This window comes from Rhincodon typus, chromosome 45, assembly GCF_021869965.1.
Source record: "Rhincodon typus isolate 14 chromosome 45, sRhiTyp1.1, whole genome shotgun sequence".
Lineage (NCBI taxonomy): Eukaryota > Metazoa > Chordata > Chondrichthyes > Orectolobiformes > Rhincodontidae > Rhincodon > Rhincodon typus.
In genome coordinates this window covers 7,164,760-7,181,100 of record NC_063376.1, presented here as the reverse complement: position 1 = coordinate 7,181,100, position 16,341 = coordinate 7,164,760, and the positions used below count along the sequence as shown (strand labels likewise).

The window sequence follows — 16,341 nt, the reverse complement described above, 5'->3', positions numbered from 1 at the left end:
TCTTCTGTCTGACTGGGCCAAGCACTCATCTGTCCCATTAACCCAGTCAGACTGAAGAATTGTCAGTGTGGGTATTACAGGACAAAAATAGAGTTTGTTGGAAAAGCTCAGCAGGTCAGGCAGCATCTGTGGAGAGACATGAGAGCTAACATATTGGATCCAGTGAATCTTCCTCAGAACGGCCCACTCAGATTTTACAGAAATTACCAAGATGTTTGCATTCAGGTCATAAATTCAATGTTAAATCTGATATTCACAAAAATATTCGTGAGAAAAACACAGAATGAAAAACATTTTTAAAGATGAAAGGTAAGAATCAGGAATTGTCCTCAGTATCTCCTGGTTTAGAAGTAACGATAGATTAAAGGATATGATGGGCCATGTGGTTGCTAAATCATCAAGTCAACAAGTCACATAGCGCAGAAAAAGACTGCTCGGTTCAACTCGTTCATGCCGACCATGCGTTAATGCATTCAAGAGGTGTTTATTTGAATGCCTTGACGCATTAGATCTCTGCTAAGAGCCACATCAGAACACAATACTAGGGGACATTTATTTCCTATTCTATTCAGGAGGGAGGGAATGTTGATTTTGGATTGCTCATCTTAACAACAAGGACAACAATTAACCATGTGCTGTCTCAGTTTGGCAGAGATATTGATCAGGATTAGAGCTGATATTCTGCCTCTTTGACATTTGCCTGACAATTCCTGAAAGAGCACTGCTCTGAATAATTCTGATCTCACAGTAATCCAGTTCAGCTGTAAAGTCCTCAGATAAAGGTAGAAAACGGGGAAAATAATTCCAATTTTGGGCAGCAATGTTCGGGAAAGAGTCAACTTTTCAGACTAAGGGACAACTGTCAGCATTGTATTGGACATATTCAGGCAATCGCTGCATGTATGGTGAAATTCAGAGCCCCTTTGCTATTAATCCCACAGCAGAGATGGGCAGATTTATTCACGTTTTCTGCAGCCTCGGTTGGTAGCAGGTCTGAACTCTCACTAGCCCATTTTGGGAGATCGATATATGTATTGTCCACACAGCAAGACTTGTATTGAATCAATGTTTTGGTTAAACGTAATCAGACTGAAGACTGTCATACTGATAACTTACTTATTTCCCTCGTGGCAATTGTAGACGTTGGAATATGAAGTGAAATTTAATTCACATGTTTCAAACTCTTCAAGGTGTTCCATGATTTAATGATTTGTTTGAAGGGGTATGTCATTGCATTCTTTAGCTCTTTCCTGAATTTAGCCTGGCTCACAGCATAAATACACATGTTGGTGCAGGAGCTGAGAACTTGCAGCATCTTCACTGTGCAATCAGTGATACAGTAAGGGTCTGTGTCGGAGAAGTTGTAATATCAGATATCTGTAATTCGTCCATAAATACTGAACACAAGCTGGGCCACCCACAAAAGCACAAAACTTGCCGATATACTGAACGGCAACGTGATGGACTTCCGCCGGTTTTGCAACTCCACATCTTTGTGCTTCTCTCCACTTCTTTGGCCATGAAGAACACTACGGATTTGACTGCTCACTGAAACACTGACAGTCAGCACATTGAGCAGCAAGATCAGAAAGAATGGCACACAAGGGGTTAAAATGTAGTTGATGATTTCAAATGCAGCCCATGCTGGGGAATGGAAATATCTGAATACACTGATGCAAACCCATGGAATATTATCAATGATGTAGTTTGGATGATATGCAAAATATCAGGGTAGAGATTCCAGGCAGCCCAGCACGGTCACCGTCCCTAGAAATGCCACTGCAGTTCTCTTGGTGCAAAATTTTGTTGTCAATCTCTCGCAGCAAATGGCCACAAATTGGTTGAAAGTGAATGTGACTGTGAACCAGACAGAAATCACTGTGGCTGCTGAAGCCAGGGCTGAAAAAATGCTACACATGGGAGTAATTCTCACGAATGAATGTGGTAAATAAATTAGAACAGTGAAATACAATATGGCATTATGGGCAACGACAAGGAGATCAGCCACTGCCATTCCAATCAAGTAATGAGTGATGCAGTTTGAGAGACCACACTTTCCTCGGGACAGGACTATTATTGCCACCAAGTTAACTGTGAGGGAAGAGATTGAAATAGAACTAAATATTTACAGATCTTGCCCTGAATCTTAAACAATGTGACCAAATCTAGGGCAAAATGTCCAGCTTTGATGTTGCAAGACGGATGTATACTGACATATAACATGCTTTCCAATAATAACACACTCGAAACACAATTACGAACAGTGCATTTTGGAATCCATAGTACAAGCAAATAAAGTAAGCAAAGGAGGTTAATACTCCATCATTAAGGGTAAAATAAACTTCCTAGAAGTTTGAAGGAGCAGATATAATGGCAGCATTTAATGATTAGAAAATGTCTTCGTGCAAAATACACAGTGATAAGTCATGACAATTAAACAGCAAAATAATAACCAGTTTGCATCAGAAACACTTGCAATAACAGCTTACCAGGAACACCAATGGCTGAAATAAGAGGATAGAAAACATATTCTATTTGTCAGACAATTGGATATGCCATTTCTGATATTAGCAACAAATTCAGTTGTTCTGGGTTTCACACTGCTGGCAGGAACTGTGAACTGATTCATTTCCATCGAAAAAGTGTTATATAGAGAGTAAGCCTCCAGGGATACAGTTACACCTGACATCGCTATTAGTGACACCAACTTGAACAAATGCATTATGTCAAAAGTTCTGACTATGGTGTGATTACTATGGTTGGCAAAACATAACCATCTCAAACTTCAGGACTAAGCATTAGTTCCACCATTTTGCAATGAATTTAAAATTGCATACAGAAAAAAAAAACTGATCCCATAAATAATGAATGGATTCATTTCGATACTTTTTCTGTAAACCATGGTCCTTTTTGTTTCAGTTAACTTAACTGTTGCTGCTCTGGAAGATAGACAGAATCCAGAAACACAGATTAATTCTGGTTCTGCAGATTCCCACATAAAAATACAAAGTCCAATTCTCTAAGGCATGTATGTCTTTCCATTTGAGGTAGTGGGATCCCAAGAGTTCAATGTCTGACTGCCAGTTGGAGAAGGCAAAGTTTTGAAGTCAATGTTTAATCAGTTTATGATTTACCTGTCAGGTGGAGAATTGCGTACGTATGTGTCCTAACTCTGAAACACAACTCCAGTGCCAGTACATGACGCATTTTGCAATAAGGCAATTCATACCGACTTCTCTAAACTCAACCCTAATCCTAACCATAATCCAAACCACAACCCAACTTTATACTGAGGTGTATTTTATGCAATTAACTAATAAATAGAGTATGCTCTTTCTTTCTGTGCCTCTTCATTAAGATATAGTTATTGTGGTTCAATGTCATCTGAGAGGCAAGGTTTTGCCATTATTTTTCACAGAGAGCTTCCTTAACTGCAATGCAGGAAAGAGATCTGTTGGTGTCTTCCTGAGCTGTGCCTAAGGGTGGTACTTATTTTCCCATCTTTTACAGCTTCTGAGTGCCATTATACACCAGCTTTACTTTAGGGATGGAACAGCTTGGGAAACAGTAATGACTCCATTCTCAAGCTTAACTGCATTGTCTGTCAAAGTAACATCCCCAACTGCTGTCTATTTGTGGTTTTCTCTCTGGAATGCATTGAATTTTGCTGTATTGTTACAAAGTGGAGGTTGATCACTGCTTTGAGAACTAAAACCGAAACACTCACAGAGGAGCGCTTCACTCTATTATTTGTAAAAGTGTATGAAAAGTGAGGTAACCTGCCTTTCAGTAACTTCTCGTTGTTAAATAAAATAAATCCCTGACACTCGTTTTAAATTTAGCCAAAAAAGTACTTATCTAAAATTAACAGTGAACACATTAACTGAACTATTAATAGACTGAATAAGCCACAATTCTCTGCCAAATAAGACAGTTGAGTTTTCAATACTCAGTATTTTCAAGAAAGGGTTAGATATAGCTCTTAGGTCTAAGGGGATCAAACGGCATGAGGGAGTACACGGGAAGCGTGTATTGAGGTCTGTGATCAGCACAGATTATATTGATTTTTGGAGCAGGCTCGAAAGTCTGAAAGGAATACTTCTGATTCTGTTTTCTCTTATTAAAAGGCCAGAAGTATGCAGCTCAAGAATGGCAGAATAGCACACACAACTGAGCAAGGCGAGGCAAGGGCTTACTATTATTATTTTTGTGCTGTTAACCCAGAGACCCAGATACTGTGCTGGAGACATGGGTTAAAATCCCACCATGGCAGATGGTGGACTTTGATTTCAATTAACATCTTGAATTAAGAATCTAGTGATGACCATGAATCCATTGTTAATTGTTGGGAAAGACACATCTGGCTCACCAAGTCCTTTGGAGAAGGAAACTGCCATCCTTACCTGGTCTGGCATATGTGTGACTCCAGTCCCACAGGAATGTGGATGACTCCCAACTGCCCTTTGACAATTAGGAATGCAAAATTTGTAAAATCTGAGTGACTCTTTCTGAGAGAGTTTCACTCGATCCAAAATGTTAACTCTGATGTCTCTCCACAGATGATGCCTGACATGCTGAGCTTTTCCAACAGTTTCTATTTTCGTCCTGGTAAACCCTCAATGATAACACTTCAGTCTGACTGGGTTAATGAGGCAGATGATATCTTGTCCCAGTCACATGGATCAGGGGCTTAGTTCTCTCACATAGGACCATGTATGGCTCAAATCAAACTCACATTCAATTGTCACAAAAGGGTCTAAACCCCTGACCTAAAATTCACCTCAGTCCTCCGAGCCAACTAATATACTTTTTTCTGAAGAAGGGTCTAGACCCGAAACGTCAGCTTTCCTGCTCCTCTGATGCTGCTTGGCCTGCTGTGTTCATCCAGCTCTACACCTTGTTATAACTAATGTGGCTAATGTGCCAAAGCACTTAACATCACAGCTAAAGATTTTGAAGTTTATTTTCTGGTCTTCTATTAAGAAAAAAAAACCCACTAACATACAATTCTTAGCACAGCATCCATTTTTTCTGCCTGGTGGAAAAGTGATAATATAAATGAGCTAGGTGTAGAAACATCGAAACATGGAAGATCGGAACAGGAGTATGCCATTCGGCCCTTCGAGACTGCTCAACCATTCAGGACGATCATGGTTCATCGTCCAACTCAACAGCCGAAACCTGCTTTCACCCCATGACCTTTGATCCCATTCTCCCCGAGTGCTATAAGTAACCACCTCTTGAATACATTAATGCCAACCACATGAAGGCAAGCATGCCAAACGCCTACCACCCTGTCTACCTTTGATCCAACTTTCAAAAAACCATGTACATTCACTCTTATGTCTCGTTATTCGGCAACATTCATCAAGTCTTTACCATTAACTGCATCAGCCCATAGTTTTCCTTAGAGCAGAGAACGCTGAAGTGTTCTGATTTGGGTGTACAAAATAATGAGGGGGTCTCTGAGTTTGACATGGAGATTTCCCCTTAGTATAGGGTTCAATGACATGGAGGCATTGATATAAGATAAAGAGCTAGAAATTTAGAGAATTTGAGTGGAACTGTTTTCACAGACAGGGTTTTGGGTATCTGGACCCCATTGTCTAAACGGCTGGTAGCAGAGTAACGTCTTAAGTAATTTAAAAAGGACTAAGATGAGAGCTTGAAATCACATAACAACCATGGTTTTAGAGCAAGTCCTGCAAAATTAGATTAGAAAAGATGTTTGATGACCAGTCTGGGTGGCACGGCGGCTCAGCAGTTAGCACTGCTGCCTCACAGCACCAGGCACCCAGGTTCTATTCCACCCTTGGGTGACTGTCTGGGTGGATTTTGCACATTCTCCCCGTGTCTGTGTGGGTTTCCTCCAGGTGCTCCAGTTTCCTCCCACAGTCCAAAGATGTACAGGTTAGGGTGGATTGGCTATGCTAAGTTGCCTGTAGTGTACAGGGATGTATAGCTTAGGTGGGTTATATGGGGATGGGTCTGGGTGGGATGCTCCAAGGGTTGGTGTGGACTGGTTCGGCCGAAGGCCCTGTTTCCACACTGTAGGGATTCTATGATTCAGTCCAGACTGGAGGAGATGGCATGGATTTGTGGCATTGTGAATGGACTATTATGCCAGAGACTCAGGTAACAGTTCTAGGGGCCGAGCCTTCAATCTTGCGATGACAAGGAGGTAAATTGAATTCAATCCTTCCGGAAATATCAGTGCAACCAGCACAATCTGCAAGCTCATGGCCTTACATATATCCTACCCAACCATTCCCATCAAAGATGGGACCAAACCTGGTTGAATGGACAGCACAGTACGGCATGCCAGGAGAATATCTGGAATTCAGGTGTCAACCTGGTGAGGCTACCTAACAAGACTATTTGCCAAATAACATAAACATTAAGTGGTAGACAAGACAAAGCGATCCCACAACTAACAGATCACATCTAACTCCTGTCACATTCAGGCCTGAATGGTGTTGGACAATTCAACAAGTCACTGGAGGAGAAGGCTTCACAAATATCCCCATCCTCAATGATGGAAGAGAATAAATATCTTCACCGAAAGGGTGAGTCGACCACCTTCCCAGGCACAACAAGGGAAGGAATATAACTGCTGCCTGAGCCAGTGACACGCTCGTCCCATGAATGACGTTTTTTTTTCAGAAAAAAAAACCTGCTTCGTAGTATTTATGTGGAAATAGTTTCTTTAGGTCTTGGTAAAATTTTCCTCTTGGAATTGGTTGTGATCGTGTGAAAACAATGGAAGAAAAGAAATTAATTAAATGCAAGAACTTATTTACTCTTTCCACGAAATGCCGTACAATGAGTGTTGTATTTAGTTTCAGGCAACAGTCCTGGGTAATACGTAAATTATACAATCTTTGTGATTGTTTCATTTGTCTTTGGAATTTCATTTTCTGGCCAGAGCGCATGTCCAAATATTATTGTAAGGTGTGAGCGAATCTTTAATTCCAGATTATTCCAGACGTGGAGGTTGTTTAGGGAACACTTACTGCGAGTGCAGGATAGGTTTGTCCCACTGAGGCAAGGAATGGATCGTAAGGTGTAGTAACCTGGATGACAAGAATGTGGAACATTTCGTCAAGAGGAAGAAAGAAGCTTGCTTAAGGTTGAGGAAGCAAGAACGGACAGGTCTCCAAAAAGTTACAAGGTAGTCAGGAAGGAACTGAAGAATGGACTCAGGAGAGCTAGAAGGGGGCATGAAAAGCCCTTGGCAGGTAGGATTAAGAAAAACCCCAAGGCGTTCTGTACTCATTTGAGGAACAACAGGATAGCCAGAGTGAGGTTAAGGCTGATCAGAGATAGTGGAGGGAACTTGTGCCTGGAGTTGGAGGAGGTTGGGGAAGTCTTGAATGAGTATTTTGCTTCAGTATTCACTAGTGAGAGGGACCTTGTAGTTTATGAGGACAGGGTGGAACAGGCTGATATACTCGAACAGGTTGATGTTAGGAAGGAGGATGTGCTAGAAATTTTGAAAAATATGAGGATAGATGGGATATACCCCATGTTTACTACGGGAAGCGAGGGAAGAGATTTTGGCGATGATCTTTGCGTCCTCACTGTCCATTGGAGTAGTACCAAGTGAATGGAGGGTGGCAAATGTTATTCCCTTGTTCAAGAAAGGGAATAGGGATAATCCTTGGAATTACAAACCAGTCAGCCTTATTTGTGTTGCGGGCAAATTATTGGAGAGCTTCCTGAGAGATAGTTTTTATGATTATTTGGAAAAGCATAGCTTGATTAGAAATAGTCAGCATGACTTTGTGAGGGATAGGTCTTGCCTCACAAGCCTTACTGAATTATTTAAGGATGTGACAAAACACATTGATGAAGGTAGAGCAGTGGACATAGAGTATGTGGATTTTAGCAAGGCATTTGATAAGGTTTCCCATGGTGGGGTCACACAGAAAGTAAGGAGGTGGGATTCAGGGAAATTTGGCTATCTGGACACAGAATTGTCTGTCCAATAGAAGACAAAGGGTGTTAGTAGATAGAAAGTATTCAGTCTTGATCTCAGTGATCAGTGGTGTTCTGCAAGGACCTGTTCTGGGACCTCTGCACTTTGTGACTTTTATAAAAGACTCGGATGAAGAAGTGGAAGGGTGGATTAGTAAGGTTGCCGATGACACGATGGTTGGTGCAGGTGTGGATGGTGTGGAGGGCTGTTGTAGGTTGCAACGGGACATTGTCAGGATACAGATCTGGGAAAGGAAGTGGCAGATGGAATTCAACCCGGAAAAGTGTGGTGATTCATTTTCGAATATCGAATTTGAATGCAGAATATGGGGTTATTGGCAGGATTCATGGCAGTGTGGAGGAACAGAGGTGTCTTGAGGGCCACTTCCATAGATCCCTCAAAGCTGCCACCCAAGCTGATAGGGTTTTTAAGAAGGCGTATGGTGTTTTGGCTTTCATTAGCACGGGAGTTGTGTTTGAGAGCTGCAAGTTTAAGCTGCAGCTCTATAAAATCCTGTTTAGACCTCACTTGGAATTTTGTTTTCAGTTCTGATAGCCTCATTATAAGAAGGATGTGAAAGCTTTAGAGAGGATTCAGAGGAGACTTACCAGGATGCTGCCTCGACTGGAGGGTAGGCCTTAGGAGGAAAGGTTGAGGGAGAAAGAGAATTTGTCATTGGAGCGAAGAAGGATGAGAGGTGACTTGATAGAGGTGTACAAGATGATGGGAGGCATAGATAGAGTGGATAGTCAGAGACTTTTTCCCAGGGCTGAAATGATCGTCACGAGGGGGCATAATATTAAGGTGATTGGAGGCAGCTACAGGGAAGATATCAGAGGTATGTCCTTTACACAGAGAGTGATGGATGCGTGGAATGTCCTGCCAGTGGTGGTCGTAGAGGCACATACATTAGGGACATTGAAGTGACTCTTGGATAGGCAAATGTATCATAGTAAAATGAAATGCATGCAAGTTAGTTTTGAGCTTTGAGTCAGATAATTCTCTCTGCTAAGATCTGAGAAAACTGATGTCAAAGGATTTTAAGAAGGTAAAATATAAAAAGGAAATCGAATTTTCCTTTGCTCAGAAAGAAAGTATAACATATGGCCCTCATCGCCCGTCCAACGGGAAGAGGGAGGAGCTGACAGGATTATGTGCAAGAGACATCGGATAAATTATTGCATCAGCTCAGAGCATTAAGGTATTCAATATATATAATTTTCATTAATACATGGAGCAATTAACCCATTCTGCTGGAAGTGGGATGGATCAAGATGTTTTCCTTTTTATTTCTATATTTACCATCAAATTCAAATTTCTGAATATGTCTGCACACTTCTAGCGTCGCAGCTGTGCAGACTGGATGGCAATGTTGGAGATGATGACAAGATGGACTTCTCCCTTGATATCATTGCGAAATTAGTAGAGAACATGTGGATTGGGAGGCAAGAAGTTAGAATTTGGTGTTTGTAAAATGTTACAGGGGAAATAATTGCATGGTCCCATGAAAAGATTGTGTGCTTTTTCTGTGCTTAGAGATTTGAAGTGGATGTCTGGGAGAAGCAGCTTGAAAGTTTGCAAGTACACAGAAAACACCTAAATTGAAACTTTTGTATCAAAAGGCCACTTCGCAGGCCAAGCAGCAGGTTTCACCAAGACAACAAGCTATTGCATTTGGCCAATCAATTTGAAACAGACACTTAGATACTAAAAAAAAAATCAAATTTAAATCTGATGTTTTTGACAACTTCGGACCAGTGCTATTGTAAGACATATTGATATGTCATCAAGGGTATTAAAGAAGGGGACGGTTGGACAAAGCACCGAACTAATTGCCATCTGCCAGAGCTAACAGACCTCAGCTCTCAAGAGAAAATTGTTGGCTCTCAAGCTTCCTCTCTGTCTTTGAGAAACCAACATCTAAATAACAAAGTACTGATGGCATACCGAGTTAATATTCTGGACAGAAAAATTGATGAAGAAAGCATTCCTGACAGAAGAATCAATAGAGAATGCACACAGAACTCCAGAGGATGTATATCCTGCCTGTAATTTCAACAGACAAACATGATTTTTCTGTATAAGCAGGTCTCGTAATTATTGGAACAGCATACCATTGGAATCTTGCTTTATTCAGGAATAGTTAGTAGTTAGCAATTGTTTATTCGGTTTGTTAAAAGTTGAGTTTAATTTGTTCACTGTTAGAGTTAGGTAAATAAATTGTAACTTGTTGATTTTAAAATGAGTGCAAGGGATTTAATTTATTTAACTACTAGAAGTTGCTGAAAGACATGTAACCTCACATATCACACTCCTTTACAAATTATAGGATAAGGTGCTCCTTTTTGAGGTGTTTCAGTTTTAGTTCTCAGAGCGGGGGTCAACCTCAGCATTATAACAATATAGCTGAACTCATAAAAAAGCCAGCGAGAAAACCACGAACAGACAGCAGCTGGGGCTGTTAGCCTCGAGAATGGACTTGTTAGTATTTTCCCAAATGTTCCATCTCTGGTAGTGAGGTAAAGCCAGTGTATAATGGCACTCAGGATCTACAAAAGGTGGGAATATAAATACAACACTTAGGTACAGCTAAGGAAGATATCAATAATTCTCTTTCTCACAGTGAATTTAAAGAAGCCCTCAGTGAAAATTGTGTCATAATCACAAACTCTTCCCATGTAAGTTACAATGACAGCACCCCTCATATTCAATTGAAATCAGTACTAATACAGGGAGTTATCTAAAAGCATCATCAGTTCAAAACTCTCAAATCTCGTTTCATTGGAAATTTGAGAATTTTTTTTATTAAGAACGCTGTAGAAAAGATGTGTAAATAAAAGTGGTTTAACGTGTTCTCAAAACAGACATAAAACATTTTTGGAAGATATCCAATTCGAACTGTAAATTTGTCATGAGAAAAGTTATGTCCATATTGTTTCTTCTAGAAGGTCGTTTTGAAAGAAAGAACTGGAAAATGGAAATAGAGATTCAAAATGCCAGTTTGAGATTATCAAAAGTTATTTTTGTCGGTTTTTGAACTGAGGACGTGAAATTATGGTGTGATGACACGTGGTGACCTGGGTTCTTGATTAGGTTTCCCAAGTCCCTTAGCACTTCAGATTTCTGAATTTTCTCCCCATTTAGAAAATAGTCTACACCTCTATTCTTCCTACCAAAGTGCATGACCTCACACTTTCCCCACATTATATTCCATCTGCCACGTCTTTGCCCACACTCCTAACCTGCCTACATCCTTCTGTTGCCTCCTCCCACTGCCTTCTCAATAGTACCTGTCTCTCAACCTATCTTTGTTTCATTAGCCAGAATACCCTCAATTCCTTCATCTAGATCATTAATGGGCAAAGTGAAAAGTTGTAGTCCTAAACCTGACCATGGTGAAACCATGCAGACTTTGCCTTATTTTGCCATGCACATCCAAGTATTCAGAAATCTCATCTTTCACAATGGACTCCAAAACCTTACCAAAGCCCAAGGTCAGTCTCATCAATCAGTAATGTACTGTCTTTTTCCCTACTCCCTTCTTAAAGGCGGGGGGGGGGGGCGTTACAATAACAGTTTTCCAGTCCTCTGGGACCTTTCTTTATTCCAGTGAAACGACTGTCTATTTTGCAAGTGGATTTTGTAATTGAAATTTGGACTGGAAGTTGCTAGTTCAAGCATACAATAGGTAACTAAACTTCAGTTTAAATTTCAATTTGAACCAAGACGTAATGGAACAGTTTAGGTTACTTTATTGCTTCAAAACAACAAATACACATATTGCTTGCGAATGATACCCCAGGTCCTTCTGATTTTCTTTCATAAGTGGTTATACCTGGAATGTTTATCAGATACAAAGAGAGAAAGACATTCATACTGACATGTTAGTTTGGATCAGAGTGCTAATCTAAACATTTCACAAGACAGGCAAGAAACAGTAACAAACAGAAATATATTTTGAGATGCTGGGATACCTCGTGATGAACAATGAACGCAGCTCTGGATAGAGCTCAGTGCTTGTTACAATTTAAAGGTCATGACAACCAGTTTACCCAGGAAATTTCAGCATGATGTTGAACTGTTCCATGAACTTGGTATTAGTCACGCTCGAAATAAATGTGTTTGTCTGGGAACTTCAAATCTGCAACATGTATCTGACTCATCGAAGATAATAAAAGACTGGGTGTAATAAACAAATGAAAAATGAAAAAGTACAGCATAGGAACAGGCCTTTCGGCCCTCCAAGCCTGTACCAACCATCATGCCCCATTTAGTCTAAAAACAAACCTGCTATTTTTTGTTCCGTATCCCTCTATTCATTCCCTATTCATGGTCCATCTAGGTGCCTCTTAAATGTCTTCAATGTGCCCACTTCCACCACCTCTTCTGGTATCCTATTCCCATTCCAAGCCACTGACGTTGAACCTGTGCCCCCTTGTAATTGAAAATTCAACCCTGGGGAAAAGCCTCTGACTATCCGCTCGATCTATGACTCTCCCACTTTTGTAGACCTCTGTCAGATCTCCTCTCATCCGTCGTCTTTCCAGTGAAAACAGTCCTTGTCACTTTTTACCTTTCCTCACAGTCAATGCCCTGGAGACAAGGCAACATCCCGGTGAACCCTCTCTATACTCTCTCCAAAGCTTCCACCTCCTTCTAGTAGCGGGATAAACAATACTGCAAAGATATCCTCTGTAATGTTGCAATATAAGAATTCTGCAATCGTAGTCAGCCACAAGAGCATGAAACTGCCAGAACAGCAAACAGCCAAATCACAGACTTCGTTTTGTTTGCCATTTCCGGATCTCTGCAATTCCCTCCCCTGTTCTGGAACTCGGCACCTTAAGGACGTGGTTGCTCAGTAAAATGTTTCTGATGGTCAGAAAGTTGAGCAGCAAATTCAAAACAGAAAGGGAAACAATGAAGCTGGAAAGGAGTCATACCAGTCTAACATCACCCACCCAAGATCAGTAAAATAGTTATCTTTTGTTGAACAGCCCAACAGTACATTGTCCGTGATCTTATCATGTTGTGAGGTAAAGTAGAAAAGCAGGGTTTTCAGATGAACAGTAGACTGGTTGTTACAATCACCACCATTTCAGTTTTCAAGGTAGAATATTTTCTTTCCAGCTTCTGGCAACAAATGACAACAAACTGATCGAAGGTGAAAACGACTGTTTACCAAGCTGAAATATTTTGTAGATATTTAACTTTGGACAATAATAATACTACAGACAGGAGTCATATCGAGGATGGAATCCTGGAAGCAACAACAACTGATCTGATACAATTTGCCTTCATTGATTGCACCCATTAGATCTGCTGTTGCTAAGGCTACCAGGTAGTGACTGATACAAACGGAGAGCCTATACTTCCTTAGAAAGGATGACAATCACCAGTAAATTAATTGCACAGTGGAGGATGGAAGAAAAGAGGTGGAAATTATTGATAAACAGCTCATTCTCCATGCCCTTGAACAGACAATTAATATTATAATGTATATGGCGTCAACATCCTTAGCTCTGTGAAATACAAATACCCACTTTAGTTAGATAATGTCTTTCAGAAAATTGATGTCAAGCTTGCAGGAAAGTTCAATTTCAGCTCAGAGTCAGTGAGACTTGTTGTTCAATCCTCAATCTCAAAACCTGGAATTTGTAGCAGTTTGTTTGGAGGTGAAATTTTACAGCATTCGTATTGAAAGCATGCTGTGTTAGCCCCTCTAAAACGTTGCTCTGCCTTTTCCTAAAACCCCTGTTTTTGGACATCACCATGTCAGTTACACTTCTCAATTACCTGCTCAAATCATTTTTGGCATTTAATTTGGAGGTTTACAGGTTTCCGCAATAATTATCAGTGCAAACTTTATAAGTTGCTCTGAGCTCTACTAAATATTAGGAGCTGAAATAAATCTTTTTGTAGCAACATTGCATTCTATCTTCTGCCTGACAAAACCACGATGCCTCAGTCCTGTTTCATTTTATGAAATCAATTAGTTATCTAACCTAACGCTTCCTCTTTAATTCCAAATAGCTCTCGATTTTGCCTTCTCATCCTTCAGTCTTGAACCCAAGCCGAACGTGTTGCATGAATCTATATGTGAAAAGAACACACATCCTCTCTCTCACATAAACTATTTGAAGATACAAGCATTTTTACTTCCAGGAGAAGACAATAAAAACACTTTAAAGACTCTCTAAAACTCTCCTTGACAATCAACACCGAGCCTATGCTAAACTTTCTGTACAGCTTTCCATTCGCAAATGCAGCCATCAACAATTAGCCTTTGTTTCCTGTTACTGAGCCAAGTTTGGATCCAATTCACCACATTAGCCTGTATCCCATGAGACTTTACTTTTTGACCAGTCTGCCATGTGGGACCTAGTCAAATGCCTCACTAAAATCCATGTTGACAAAATGCTCTTACTTACACTCATCAATCTCCTTGTCATTTCCTCAAAGGATGCAATCAAATTAGTAATGCTTAACCTTCTGTCCACCATGCTGACTATCCCTGCCAAGACAATGACTGGGAAGGTCTTGCTAACAATCCTGGTGAAGCTACAAACTAGGATTACTTGCACACCAAGCGACCAGAGCAAAAGTGAGAGACAGATCTTAGAGATCCTAAAACCAGCGGATCAGGTCTAAGCTCTGCAGTCCTGCCACCCAGACTTAAGAATGTTGTGGACAATGAAGTAACTCTCAAGAGGAGGAGGCTTCGCAAAAATGCAAGTCCACAGTGTTTGGAGAGATCAGCACACCAGCGCAAAAATAATGCTGTAGCATCAGTAACACTCTTCAGACAGAAGTGCTCAATGTTCAACTTAACTCTGTCACATTCAGACAGCCCCAAACAACACAGATGCCAGTCTTCAGCCATTTGATTCACTCCACGTGATGTCAAGAAATGGCTGAGAGGGCTGGATACTGTAAAGGCTTTGAGCCCTAAAAATAGTATTGAAGACTTGCTACATTGCAGCGAGGATTTTATATATTGTTGCAATACTGGCAAGTACCTAACACCGTGGAAAATTGCACAGTATTTCCCATACAATAAATGTCAGTAAATCTAACCTGGCCAATTATCACCTCATCAGTCTGTGCTCCATCATCAGTAAAGTGCTGGACGGTATCAACAACAGTGCTATCAAGCAACATCAGCTTATCACCTATCTCTTCAGTGATGCCCAGTTTCAACCAGGAACTTTCAGCTGCTAACCTCATTACAGGATTGGTTCAAAATTGGACAAATAAAATGAATTGAGCAAATGGGGAGTGAAGTGAGAATGACTACCCTTGATATCAAGGTCATGTTAGACTGTGTGTGGCATCAGGAGCAAAACTGGGATCAATGGATGTCAGGGGTAAAACACTAGTCTAGTTAGAGTCATACGTGGCACGAAAGAAGATGGTTTGACATTGTTGCGGCTCAATAAACTCAACTCAGCAGGAATTCTTCAGTGGAATGTTCTAAACCCAACTATCTCCACCTGCTTCATCAGTGAATTTCACCCGAATATAAGGTCAGGAATGAGGATGCTTGATGATTGCACAATGTTCAGCATTATTCACGACACCTCGGACACCAAAACAGTCCTTGTACAAATGCAACAAGTTCTGGTCAATATTGAGGCTAAGGCAAAGGAATGGAAGCTAATATTTACACCACATGGCAGGCAATGACCACCTCCAATAGAAGTCCAACTAGCCACTGTCCCTTGATGTGTTACCACTCAGTTGTGTTACCGTACTGAATCACATGTCTTCAGAGTTCTTTATTCCAAAGCCCATCTTTCTGTCACTTATGATATTGTGGATCAACCTAAAGCACATAGCCTGCAAAAGTTTTTGTAAGCAGCTAACCAGCGCCTCCTCATGATGATGATGATAAATGTTGAACCAGTCAGTGGTGCCCATGTCCCTAGAGTGAATTTAAAAAGTCAAAATTGCAAAACTTCCCTCTCAGGCTACGTTGAACCAAAATCACAATTTCTTAATGAAGAGGCAGAGAAAGAAAGAGCATACTCCATTTCTCAGTTAATTGTACAAAATAAACTTCAGTTTAGACTGAGGGTTGTCATTTGATTTAGGATTAAGGTTAGGTTTAGAGAAGTGTGCATTAATTGCCTCATTGCAAAACGTGTTATGTCCTGGCACTGGAGTTCGGTTTCAAAGTTAGGATATGTACATCCACAATTCTCCAACGTAGAAATAAATCATAAACTGAGTAAAGATTGGCTTCTAAAATGTGCCTTCACCAACTAGTTACCAGCCATTGAAATCTCTGGATCCCATCACCTCAAATAGAGAGACAGAATTCAATGTTCTTAGAGAATTGAAGTTTGTATTTTTAACTGGGA

The 16,341-nt window shown here is 40.6% G+C and overlaps 1 pseudogene; it reads right to left on the bottom strand.

Moving 5' to 3' along the window:
• Positions 1-1,162: 1,162 nt before the first annotated feature.
• Positions 1,163-2,559, bottom strand: LOC125487780 (annotated as a pseudogene).
• Between the last annotated feature and the right edge of the window lie 13,782 nt (positions 2,560-16,341).